The 11,339-nt window shown below is 43.1% G+C and overlaps 1 long non-coding RNA gene across 1 annotated transcript; it reads left to right on the top strand.

Annotated features, from left to right (window-relative positions):
- Window positions 1-3,296: 3,296 nt before the first annotated feature.
- LOC138354205 (uncharacterized) lies at window positions 3,297-6,842 on the top strand. Its single transcript, XR_011223466.1, has 2 exons — window positions 3,297-4,050; window positions 5,463-6,842. It is a non-coding gene; the product is annotated as an uncharacterized lncRNA (long non-coding RNA).
- The last annotated feature ends 4,497 nt before the right edge of the window (window positions 6,843-11,339 follow it).

The raw sequence follows: 11,339 nt of genomic DNA, 5'->3' as shown, positions 1-11,339 counted from the left end.
GGAACCATATTTGCTAGAAAAAAAAAATTCCTGTGAAATAATGTGTGTTATATGTTTTGACTATCTAGCTAATAGCGTATTGCCTGGCTAATAATGAAATGTCACATTTTGTCTGACTCACTTAGCACAAGTGAAGAGAAAACATTGAAAAACTTGCAAAGGTTAAAACTCTGTGAAATCATATCTGTTATGTTAAGTTTTGATTAGCTGATTAATGGCATACTGCTACATTATTGTCTTTTTATGTTATGTTTACCTCGATAGCGTTGTAATGCTTGGAAATTGTGTGTGCGGATCCCGTTTCCCTTTTACTGCTCATAAATAATGGATGCTGTAAAGTATTTTTTATGGAACATGACTCTTATTCTTACCCCTTTTTAAAACTAGATGCAATAACCAAGCTATGTTTGCCTTTTCTCTCTCTCTCTCTCTCTCAATATGGATTTGAGTTATTTGTGTGGACTTGGGAGATATGATCACCACATATAAGTTTCTCAAATAAAATGATAAGCTATGTAAGGGCATTTTATTTAACACACAAGACATCCATGCAGATGTGAGGTTTGCCTTTGATGGCTGTGCACGTGATAATGTAAAATTAAAATGTGCAAAGATGTTTCGGAGTGCTATTTAGTCGAAAAATGATAAAAAATTGTGTTTATTGACTAGTGAGACCCCGTAGCACTTATGGTGTGGGATATTGCGGTCTTTAACCTAGTCAAGCGAAAGACAGACAACGACAATAGCTACTCCGCTCGAAAGCTCGCTCCCGCAGTCATGTGGTAGCGGCCCTCGCGCCTATTTGATTTGATAGAAGAAAAAATGAAGACTAGTAGTCCTGTTTTTAAGATGAAAAACTTTTAATTATAAATTTTTTGGACTGAGTGACTGACTGACTGCTTTTCTGGTCAGGTCTGCAAGAAATAATAGTAATGTAGGTAGCGAACATGTCTCCTCAGCTCTTCTATCTTCTGCAAAGTCTTTCCTCCTATCTCAACCCTATTAGTTCATGCACTTGTGTTTCACTTTTTGTTAAAACTAAATCTACACACGCGATATGAAATGTGAAAAAAATCTTACATTATGCTATGTTATCAGTGCTTGAATAAAATTATTAAGAGTGCTGAACATTCTGTGTCATTGTCTTGCTACGATATTAAAAGTCTATGTTTTTGGCTGGGTTTACTGTTGCGCACAGTCATCTCGCCAAGGCTGGTCGGTGTCAGGATTGTCAAAATGATGTACCTTGCATACATCAGATCTTTAGTGGATTATGTTGCACCTCTGCTTGTTTTGATGACTGAAAGGACTTTGATGATACGAATAGTAATTGCTGACATTGAGCATATTTTCAAAACATAGTTTCTGCAAAAAACAAAATAACAGTAAATTAGATGCGAGCTGTGATTTGAAAACAGAAGATGGGTAATGTGTGGGTTATTGTGTGGACTCTGGAGATATGATCACCACATATAAGTTTCTCAAAGAAAATGATAAGCTAGGTAAGGAAAGATTATTTAACACACACACACACAACACATCCGTGCAGTTGTGAGATTCCTTTTGATAGCTGTGCACGTGTCAATGAAAAATTAAAAGTGCAAAGATGTTTTGGAGTGCTATTTTAGTCAAGAAATGACACAAAATTGTGTTTATTGACTTGTGTGAGGCAGAACAAGAGATCAGGAGGTACATGTTGTGATCACGCAGTTAGCAAAAATATTAGAATTTGTAGATGGTGAACGCGTCTCCCCAAACTCTTCTGTGCATATTTCACAAAGTTTTTCTTCCTAACTCTCCCTCTTAGTTCGTGGACAGGTAGCCCACCTTTGTTTAAAATGAAATCTACAAAGCTTCACATTTTTAATAAAATGTTATTTAGTCATCAGACAGAAAAATGATTTCCACGTTATGTTACGTTATGTAACGATATAATGTTATTTGGACATCAGACAGAAAGTTGATTTCCACGTTACGTTACGTTACTAAATGTATGGGGTAAGCAGGAGCAGGTATAGAGTGTGATAATGTGGTCATTAAACCATTCGCGTGATGGACAGACATCGAGAGGTGCACCGCTATAATGCTCGCTCCCTCAGTCATATGGTATATTTTGGACTGCAGAAGGATGATTTTTGCGTTACGTTACAATGTGTTAAAGGGGCTAAAACTGAAACACAGTAATATTTATATATGATAAGAGATGTAATAGAGATGGACTAAGTCAAACTTTACATTTCACAATGTTATTTTGGACTGCAGAAAGTTGATTTCCACGTTACGTTACAATGTGTTACAGGGGCTAAAACTGTCACACAGTAATATTTATATTTGAAAAGAGATGTAATGGAGATTGACTAAGTCATACTCTTCATTTCATAATGTTATTTTGGACTGCAGAAAGTTGATTTCCACGTTACGTTACAATGTGTTACAGAGGGCTAACACTGGCACACGGTCACCAGTCTCTGTTTTTTCTGCTGTTTCACTCATTCAATATAAGAGCCTTCAACATTTTGTGATATTGTCCTGCTATGATAATGGCGTTGTGTGTTACAAGGTCTGCATGTTTGACTTACTGAGTTACTGAGGGATGGTTTCAAAATATAATAATAATAATAATAATAATAATAATAATAATAATAATAATAATAATAATAATAATAATAATAATAATAATAATATTATTAATATCAAGACTAAGATTCGCGAGGTATATGTTGTGATCACATAGTTAACAAAAAATATTAGAGTTTGTAGGTAGTGATCGCGGCTCCCCAAACTCTTCTGGCTTCCAGCGTGGTATGTCCTCTGGTGGGCATGTGTGGAATGGGATAGCATCTGTGTGTTTGTGAACTGGATCACTACTCTACATACGAACAAAAATAATACTACTACTAAAGGCTTTGCATAGAACATCCGGTCTGGAAAGGGTGAAGTGATGCTTGATGGTTTGGGCTTGGATGAGGGGTGGGAGGGGGGGTTTGGGTTTGGTGGAGGTGAGGGTAAGATCATCCCAATACCTCGTCCATCTCACTACGCCTCAAACCACCACCACGAAGGTTAGACCCTAATGAGACGGATTGATGTTTCACTCATTCAGTATAAGAGTCTTGAACATTCTGTGACATTGTCTTGCTATGATAACGCCGTTGTGTGTTACAAGGTCTACACAGCAATAATAGGTGTAGGGTGAAGAGGTGATGAAGATTGAGTAGACACGTGTTACGAACCCAGATCCAACGTCCGAGCCTGGAGCAGTGACAAACACGCCATCTGTGGGTCAGCTCCCGAAACCCCCGCCAAACGAACGACGACACCTAGTGAGGACAGCGTGTACTGGCCTCGAGGACCAGTTTCCAGTCTGGTTCAGCGCTCAACACCGCCGCTCCTGACCTCTGGTGAGGTGGTGCTCCGACGACAGCGCCATCTAGGGAGTGGATATGTCGGGCGTTTGTATCTGAGCCTGTGAGTGTGGTGTATTAGTATCCCGGTTATTAATGACGTGTCTGCTTACAGAGCCAACCTGGGACCACTGTGTTGAAGGTGTAGTCAGTCTACCCGAGGCAGCCAGTCTCCATACAGTGAAGTTTGCTGCAGCTGTCGTGACGTCGTCCCCCCGGAAGAACACTGTGGTGTGTTAAGCCTGCCAGTGGAGTGGCAGTGGAAGGATTTACCCGGGACCGACGGTCGGAGACGATAATCCACTGGGGTATTGAGGACAGGAGGGTGATTGGTGATATCACACGAGACTCCTGTCTAGGGCGTACCCCTTATATCGCTCGTGGAGTGGCCGTACCAGCCTTGGTGGCTCAGTACCTGCCAGCAGACCTGCTGGACGTGTGGTTGACGGCCTCCACGACGGTGCCCCCAGTGGACCTGTGTTGTGGCTGACCTGTGGCCAGGGTAGGCTCGGCGTTCTCAGAGGACACGTCTTGAGGCCACGAAGAAAGCACCGCGGACTCAGCACCTAGCTTCGAGGATCCAGTCTCCAGCAGAAGACTATAGTGTTGATCCCCTTTGTAAAGTGTTAATACCCTTCCCCCTTGTGTACGTTTTACTTTTATATATTTAAATGGTGAAGGTTATATTATATTATATTAAGTTCTTACCTTTCTTTCCCTACTCCCTTTAAGTTACTTGCGTCACGGATCGCATCCCTTGATAGCCTCTACTGGCTTGGGGCTGGATATATATCTTCCTCTAACTACATCAGAGTAAGAACCCCGTTGCGTCCCGAGAGGGCCGTAACAACACGCATACATTTCAATGATATTTATTTGGACAGCAGATGTTGCGATCACAGTTAACATAAATTTGTAGGTAGTGATCACGTCTCCGTGTCGATGTGCCGACTTATATTGAATTTTGTAACGAGCTCGTCATGATTGTAACTTGCTTAGCTAAAATGAATTGCGGGGTTCAGTCCTTGACCCCTTTATGTGTCTCTGCAAGCCTTTCCTTTCCTTTACTTTACTTGTTAATCAGTGTGTGTCAAACTCCCAAGAGGGAAGCCGCCTAGGTCTGCATTTGGAATTTGTATGTTGAGCTCATGGCTCACCTTTGAGAAAGAACATTGTCACACTCAATGCTATGTCCCAATGTGTCAGGAGAGAGAGAGAGTGTTGGTAAGAGGAACAGCTGGGGCCTGCTGACAGTAGTTACATCTCCCTTTCCTTAACAAAACTACAGGGGGGAGGGGAGGGCGTGACTGAGTATGAAAGAGGTTGATGATGACATTCGCAACAGTTAGGCCTCAACCTTTGAAGAGGTGACCCCATGTGGTCATGTGGTGTCACTCCTCAGAGCTAAGTGGTAGATATGGCCCGCCTACATACTCCTCCTCCTCCTCCTCCTCCTCCTCCCTATATGACCGCATACCAACCACATAGCTTCCAACCCCTACCAAACATGACAAGCTCTCAAGTAACACCTGGCCGGACGCCACGCGCCAAAAACACTTGGGGAATCCCCCAGAAACCTTTGAGATGATGTACACATGCCCACATACTTTTCCTCTTACCTACATGACACACAACACCTCACACATTTTACCCTCTGAGACCCACAATGTCCCCCCCGGATGCAACCCGTCCCATTCTACAGACTCCAACACCACTTTTGACTATGACCGAGTTCGATCCACTGAGGTTTTCCTCAGGTTTGGGATGGTCGTAGTCCTCAACTTCACTACTCTCCTCCTTCATCCTCGCTCTCCTACTCCTCCATCCCCCTCGCCCTCTTCCTCCTTGTCCTTGTCCTTCTTCCTCCTTGTCCTCCTTCTCCTCCTTCCTCCTCGACTTACTCCTCTTACTCCTCCCACTGTCATGATTAATTACTCTTCCTTTAAAGAGCCATACATCCACAGTGAGACCTTCCCTGCGTCTCCTCCCGAAAGCACTGACAAGGAGTCAGCGCTTTCTAATTCGGAAATCCTAACTGATCTTCCCAACTATTTTCAGGACAATCATAGTGCACCTCTCGTCAAGATCTTCAAAGAACATCAGGAGTTGTTCCGAGATGACCCCCAAGAGTGTAATGTTACCCAGCACGACATCCAACTGCTCCCTGACACCCGGCTGATTCGTCAATCCTTCTACCGAATCAGCCCTAGCAAGAAGGAAGTCATGCGTGCTGAGGTGCAGTACCTCTTGGATCATGGACTGGCTACACCTTGTGAGTCCCCCTGGGCCTCACCCTGTATCTTGGTGCCAAAACCCCAAGGTAAGGTAGCAACACCACTAATTATTTAACCAGTCCCAAGCAACGGTATAATTGGACCATGCAGCAAACCGTTGCTTTCGAACAACTCAAATTCCTCCTCTGTTCTAATCCCATTCTCGCCTCGCCAGATATCACCAAGCCTTTCGTCCTTCATGTCGACGCCAGTGGTACCGGCATCGGTAGTGTCCTGATGCAGCAACGAGGCGAGGAGGTTCTACCTGTCAGCTACGACAGCTACAAGTTGAAACCCCACCAGAGGAACTACAGCACTATTGAAAAGGAGCTACTCTCCATCGTCCTGAATCTCCAGTACTTTGCTCCATACCTACAAGGTGCCAGGTCTACCACCATCTTTTCAGACCACAATCCTCTCCGTTTCTTACATCAAGCCCAATTCAATAACCAGCGTCTTCTACGAAGGGCTTTATATCTGCAAGATTTCAACCTGGAGATCCGCTATATCAAGGGCTCTGACAACATCATAGCCGATGCCCTCTCCAGAGTCTATGAAGTAGAAGCAACTCCAACTATTACTCCACCACATGAAGACGTAACTTCTTCCAGAACCGCAGGCTTCGGGTGAGAGTTGTGACGATAATCTCTTTCAAGAGAGATTGAAGCTTCTCTTCCCTACATAATTACGTCAAAATACAAGATACTATATAGAAGATACGTTCACCAAGTATCGCCAAACGTTTTGCCCAGAGAGCTGCACACACCTGGCCACTGCCGTAACCAGCAAACTGCTTATCCTCTGCCTGCCTGTTGCTGATTGGCTGGTGTCTCGTCGCACCTGCCCTCCGCCACCACCACAAGTCGACGTCTAGGGTGCAGTGCGCCAGTCTCCTCAGAATATCTTTGTGCTCCATGAAGTTGACATCTCTCGCTGGTAGACTAAGCCTTGGCTTTCGTGTACTAAGGGAGGTGGCAGCTCTAAGCCAGTATTCCAGCACTCATATCTTATTTTGCTATCACTGTAACTTACTTGTCTTAGCGTAACTTTTCATTTGCCAGTGATTATTCATGTTATTTTGTTTGTTGACTTGTCCTGCATATTTTATGAGATTACCTTTATTCATGTCTTGTTTTCTAGAGTAATTAAAATTTCATTGTTTATATACTTGTGTTTTGTGTGTCTTCCCATTACCTTACCACAGACGAAAGGACAAACTTTTCTCTTTTTTTTGTGATGTGACGAGGCCCTGCCCCTAGCTTTTCAAACAGCCGAACACCAACGCTTTACCGTCACAATGTATATATATATATGTATATGTCGTACCTAGTAGCCTGAACGCACTTCTCAGCCTACTACACAAGGCCCGATTTGCCTAATAAGCCAAGTTTTCATAAATTAATATATTTTCTCTAATTTTTTCTTATGAAATGATAAAGCTACCCATTTCATTATGTATGAGGTCAATTTTTTTTTTATTGGAGTTAAAATTAACGTAGATATATGACCGAACCTAACCAACCCTACCTAACCTAACCTAACTTTATAGGTTAGGTTAGGTAGCCGAAAAAGTTAGGTTAGGTTAGGTTAGGTAGGTTAGGTAGTCGAAAAACAATTAATTCATGAATTATCAAAATACTCACATATAATCACTTTCCCATCACCTCATATATAATCCTAAAAGAAGTATTACTACACTTAATATATACACAAGTGTCTCTCTCATAGGACACTAAGTGCTCCTCGATGCTCAATTGATGCAGTCTTGTCAGCTTTCGTGTTTCCTCAACCCACAGTACCGTCCTCAACCAGTACTGGGAAACACCAACGAGTCTACAACCCGTTCTCGCACTTACTTACTGTCAATATTGGCTTATTTAATAAGTGCATATGTGACATACTAATTGATTGTGAATATTTTACCTCACCTAACCATCTTAGTATGTTAAGATAAGATGCTTTTCTTAACATACTAAGAAGGTTAGGTGAAGTCGGTGTTTTCTATGAATCTTTTCAAGGTAAACTAAAATATTCACAATCAATAAGTATGTCACATATGCACTTATTAAATAAGCCAATATTGACCGTAAGCAAATGTGAGAACGGGTTGGAGTCTACCCTGGCCATGGGCTAGCTAAAACAGTCTCACTAGGTGCTTTTCGTACACGCCCACAATCACTCTCCAGCCTGGTGCTGGCAGAGAACATCAGCCTCGCACTGCTGGGCCTCTTCACGAACAAATACAAGGGTAGTGAACCCCTGGCAGGAGCTTCTTGCCACTCACTGGTTACACTCCTTCATAGCACCTTACTGTCAGTCATCTCTTCCGCTAGCCAGTCCCGGGTACGTCGAATTCTGTCACTGCCACTTCACAGGCAGACAGTAGAACACTACACAGTTCTTCTCCGGCGGTGGCTCACTGCACCGTAAAGCAGAATGGAGTAGAGAGATATTGGCTGCCCTGGGTAGACTGACTGTCCTCGTATCACAGCAGCCCTACGTCGACTCTGTGGATACAGACACGTCATCAGTACACTGGCCAATACATGGGACACTAGGAAACACCACTTACGTACTCTGAAATAGACATACAACTCCTCCTACATTAGATGACGCTGATTTTCTAGGCACCACCTCACCGGAGCACCAGCTACCTCTCGATCTGACTAGGAGAGGAATCTAGCACCTCTTGCTGGTATCCTCCTGCCACCACTAGATGGCGTCGTCCATATTGTGTGTGTGGGGGGGGGGGGGGGTTCGGGAGCGGACTCACAGATGGAGCACCTAGCATAAGATATTCCCACTGGTGGGTATTTTGAATGTGGCTCCCTCCACACTCCTCCCGTCCCTATATAACAAGGGGTGTATTAGAAACTCAATCTAGACTTAGTATATTCCTTTAGAATGGACCCTCTACGGGTTGTGCATTGAGGGGTGGAATGGTATATATAGCAACAAAAGAGAATATCTGGTTTAAATAAAAAGAATATATTGCGATTGGTTTATTATTTACACACATTTATGATTCACACTTGGTATAGTACTGCTCCTTAGTTCTTTTCAATAATAAACCAAGGTGGTATTTAATTTATTTTTTAATTATAAAATCACATTTAAAACCCGTATGCAATTACTTCTTTGCATCCCATCATTTATATATGGATACTTATAATTATATTATCTTTGGATTAAATTAGGTACCATTTTCATTATTTAAATTTCCTATATTCACAATTAGTTGTTATTTATACTTTATACACCCACACTACACTAAATCACATTTAATACCCGTATGCAATTACTTCTTTGCATGCCATCACTTATATATGGATACTTATAATTATATTATCTTTGGATTAAATTAGGTACTATTTTCATTATTTAAATTTCCCATATTTACTATTGGATGTTTTTATTTACACTTTGTACACTCACACTACACTACATTACAATGTTTTTTTCTTTCTTGTGTTCACATGATATTGAATAGCCTATGGCCGTTCTCGGCGGTGATCCTGGCCACGAGCTCCACGTTCATGCCTAGCCAATCTGCCACACATATTCCTACTTCCTCGATGTAGGCGGGGGAAGAAAGGGTGAGTACCCCTGCTTCGGATTCTACAGGTGCCGCAGATTCCAGCAGCAGTCGTTCCCTTGGTATTTCCTTCGTGACTTTTATTGCTTCCGTTTCTGACCTTTCTCCTACATCCACACTGATATATGTATTTGAAAATATATTAAGCCACTCCCGGATCACAGCTTTATTTCCTATAAGGCCTCGCAAGTGCATTAGTTGTGCCAAGCCACAATGCTCTTGAAGGTCTGCCAGTGCTGTGTAATATATTAAATCAGACTCCTCCCCACTAGCGGAGCACAAGGAAATAATCAAAGGCCGGCGCACTGAAGCATGTGGGAGTATCTGTCTAAACACACCCCTCTGTTCTTCCCTCTCCACTGGGTTTGCTCTCTCCCAATCGAAACCGATGGGCCCCAGCGGCATAGTAGGGTTTGCGTTCAGATATGTAGCCAAAGTTTCCAGGTTGCCGATAGTTGTATTCCCCACTTCACTTTGGTGGATACACAAGGATATTGCCCACCCCAGTGGGGCTTCACAGCTTTGTGGATACTTCCTGGGATCCACATACGCCATTACCCTGCCCACAAGATGGTGGATTGGCACAGGTTGAAGGTCTTTTACCTGAAGAAGAATTTTCTTTATAGCATAGATTGGGAGAAGGATGTCTTCACCGGATGTTAGCTCACCCTTAAGCAGGATGTCATTAACCCTGAAATAGCTATCGAAAAAGCCACATTCCAGGTTGAAGGCGTCAGAAATAAACCCGTGGAGGCCCTTGGGCCTGCGCAAACATATCGATAATCTGTACGTTTCGTTTCCCAGCTATAGGTGGTGTCTGTTGGGACTTTCGTGTCCATGATTCTCGGTAGCGTAGGTGCTTCCTTCTCTGGATGTTCCACCTGGCTTGACTTGGACTGATTCCCCATAAACTTTCCTAAATGGCCCACCTTGATAAAGTGGTCGTCCCTTTGGCCCTTGCTGGAACCCCTGGCTCCCCTTGTTTGTGTTCCAACTCGTAGTCGGTGTCATCGTAGGATGATAAATTGGCAGACATCGCTTTGTTGGTGTGTAGGTCTGTAATGAACAGTGTCGTAACTGTTAGGAAGGCATTTATTTAAACTATTTCCTGCATGTGTTCTTACATTGTGGACATATTCAGGCTTACTCAGGCTTAGTACGTACATTTACAACGGTTGCTCACACACAGCCTCCATAAAACCACTCAGCACACTTATCACACTGTACCATAAATTTTCTGTCATATGGCTGCCTACATATACAATAAAGGTCTTGATACGGTAATGATGCTGTTTCTGGAACCTGCGCCATGTGCTGTTTAAATCTAATCACCCAGTCTGGACATATACGGTCCTTGCACTTCTTTAATCGGTCGTGATTCACTGTCGTGAGGTCACGCTGAAGTTCAACCCTGCATAAACAAGATGAAGATTTATGAATTATGATCCCCGACCCCTTTCATTGCGGCGATAGTTTGTTACACTGCCCCTTTACCTGCGTGGTATCCAACAGGTAAACCAGGTCACCTTTTCATAGGTCAGTAACCGTGCCCTCAGGTCGTAATATGTCTTCATTCGTTCTTAGTAAATGATAGGGATTTTCGTGCTAGCTCGTGTGCCTTTTCTATTTCCCGTTGCAATTGTGCTAAGTAGGGTATTGGGTCTTGGGTAGGTTGCCTCTCCCGGGGATACATCAGATCTATTGGCTGGTTACTTTCTCGGCCAAGCATTAATTTATTAGTGGTGAATCCGGTCTGTCGATTCACGCTGGACCTAATTGCCCCACCTATGTGTTGAACGTAGTCATCCCAACTATCATGTTGAGAACTGGCATAACACTGCAATGCATCCATGATGGTTCTATCGTACCGTTCTACCTGGCCATTTGCTGACGGCCTATAAGCTGTGGTACGAGCTTTGTGGATGTGCATCATCTCGCAAAGTTGAGTGAACAAGTCACTCTTAAAGTTTCTCCCTTGATCGGTAAAAATCTCAAACGGATATCCTCTGCAGTCTAGGATGGTAGTGGCACACACTCTATCCATTTGGTAAATTGATCTACCATCAC

The sequence above is a fragment of the Procambarus clarkii genome, chromosome 62 (genome assembly GCF_040958095.1).
Source record: "Procambarus clarkii isolate CNS0578487 chromosome 62, FALCON_Pclarkii_2.0, whole genome shotgun sequence".
In the NCBI taxonomy this organism is placed as follows: Eukaryota; Metazoa; Arthropoda; class Malacostraca; order Decapoda; family Cambaridae; genus Procambarus; species Procambarus clarkii.
The sequence above is the reverse complement of the archived record's forward strand: the minus strand, read 5'-3'. Positions and strand labels throughout refer to the sequence as shown.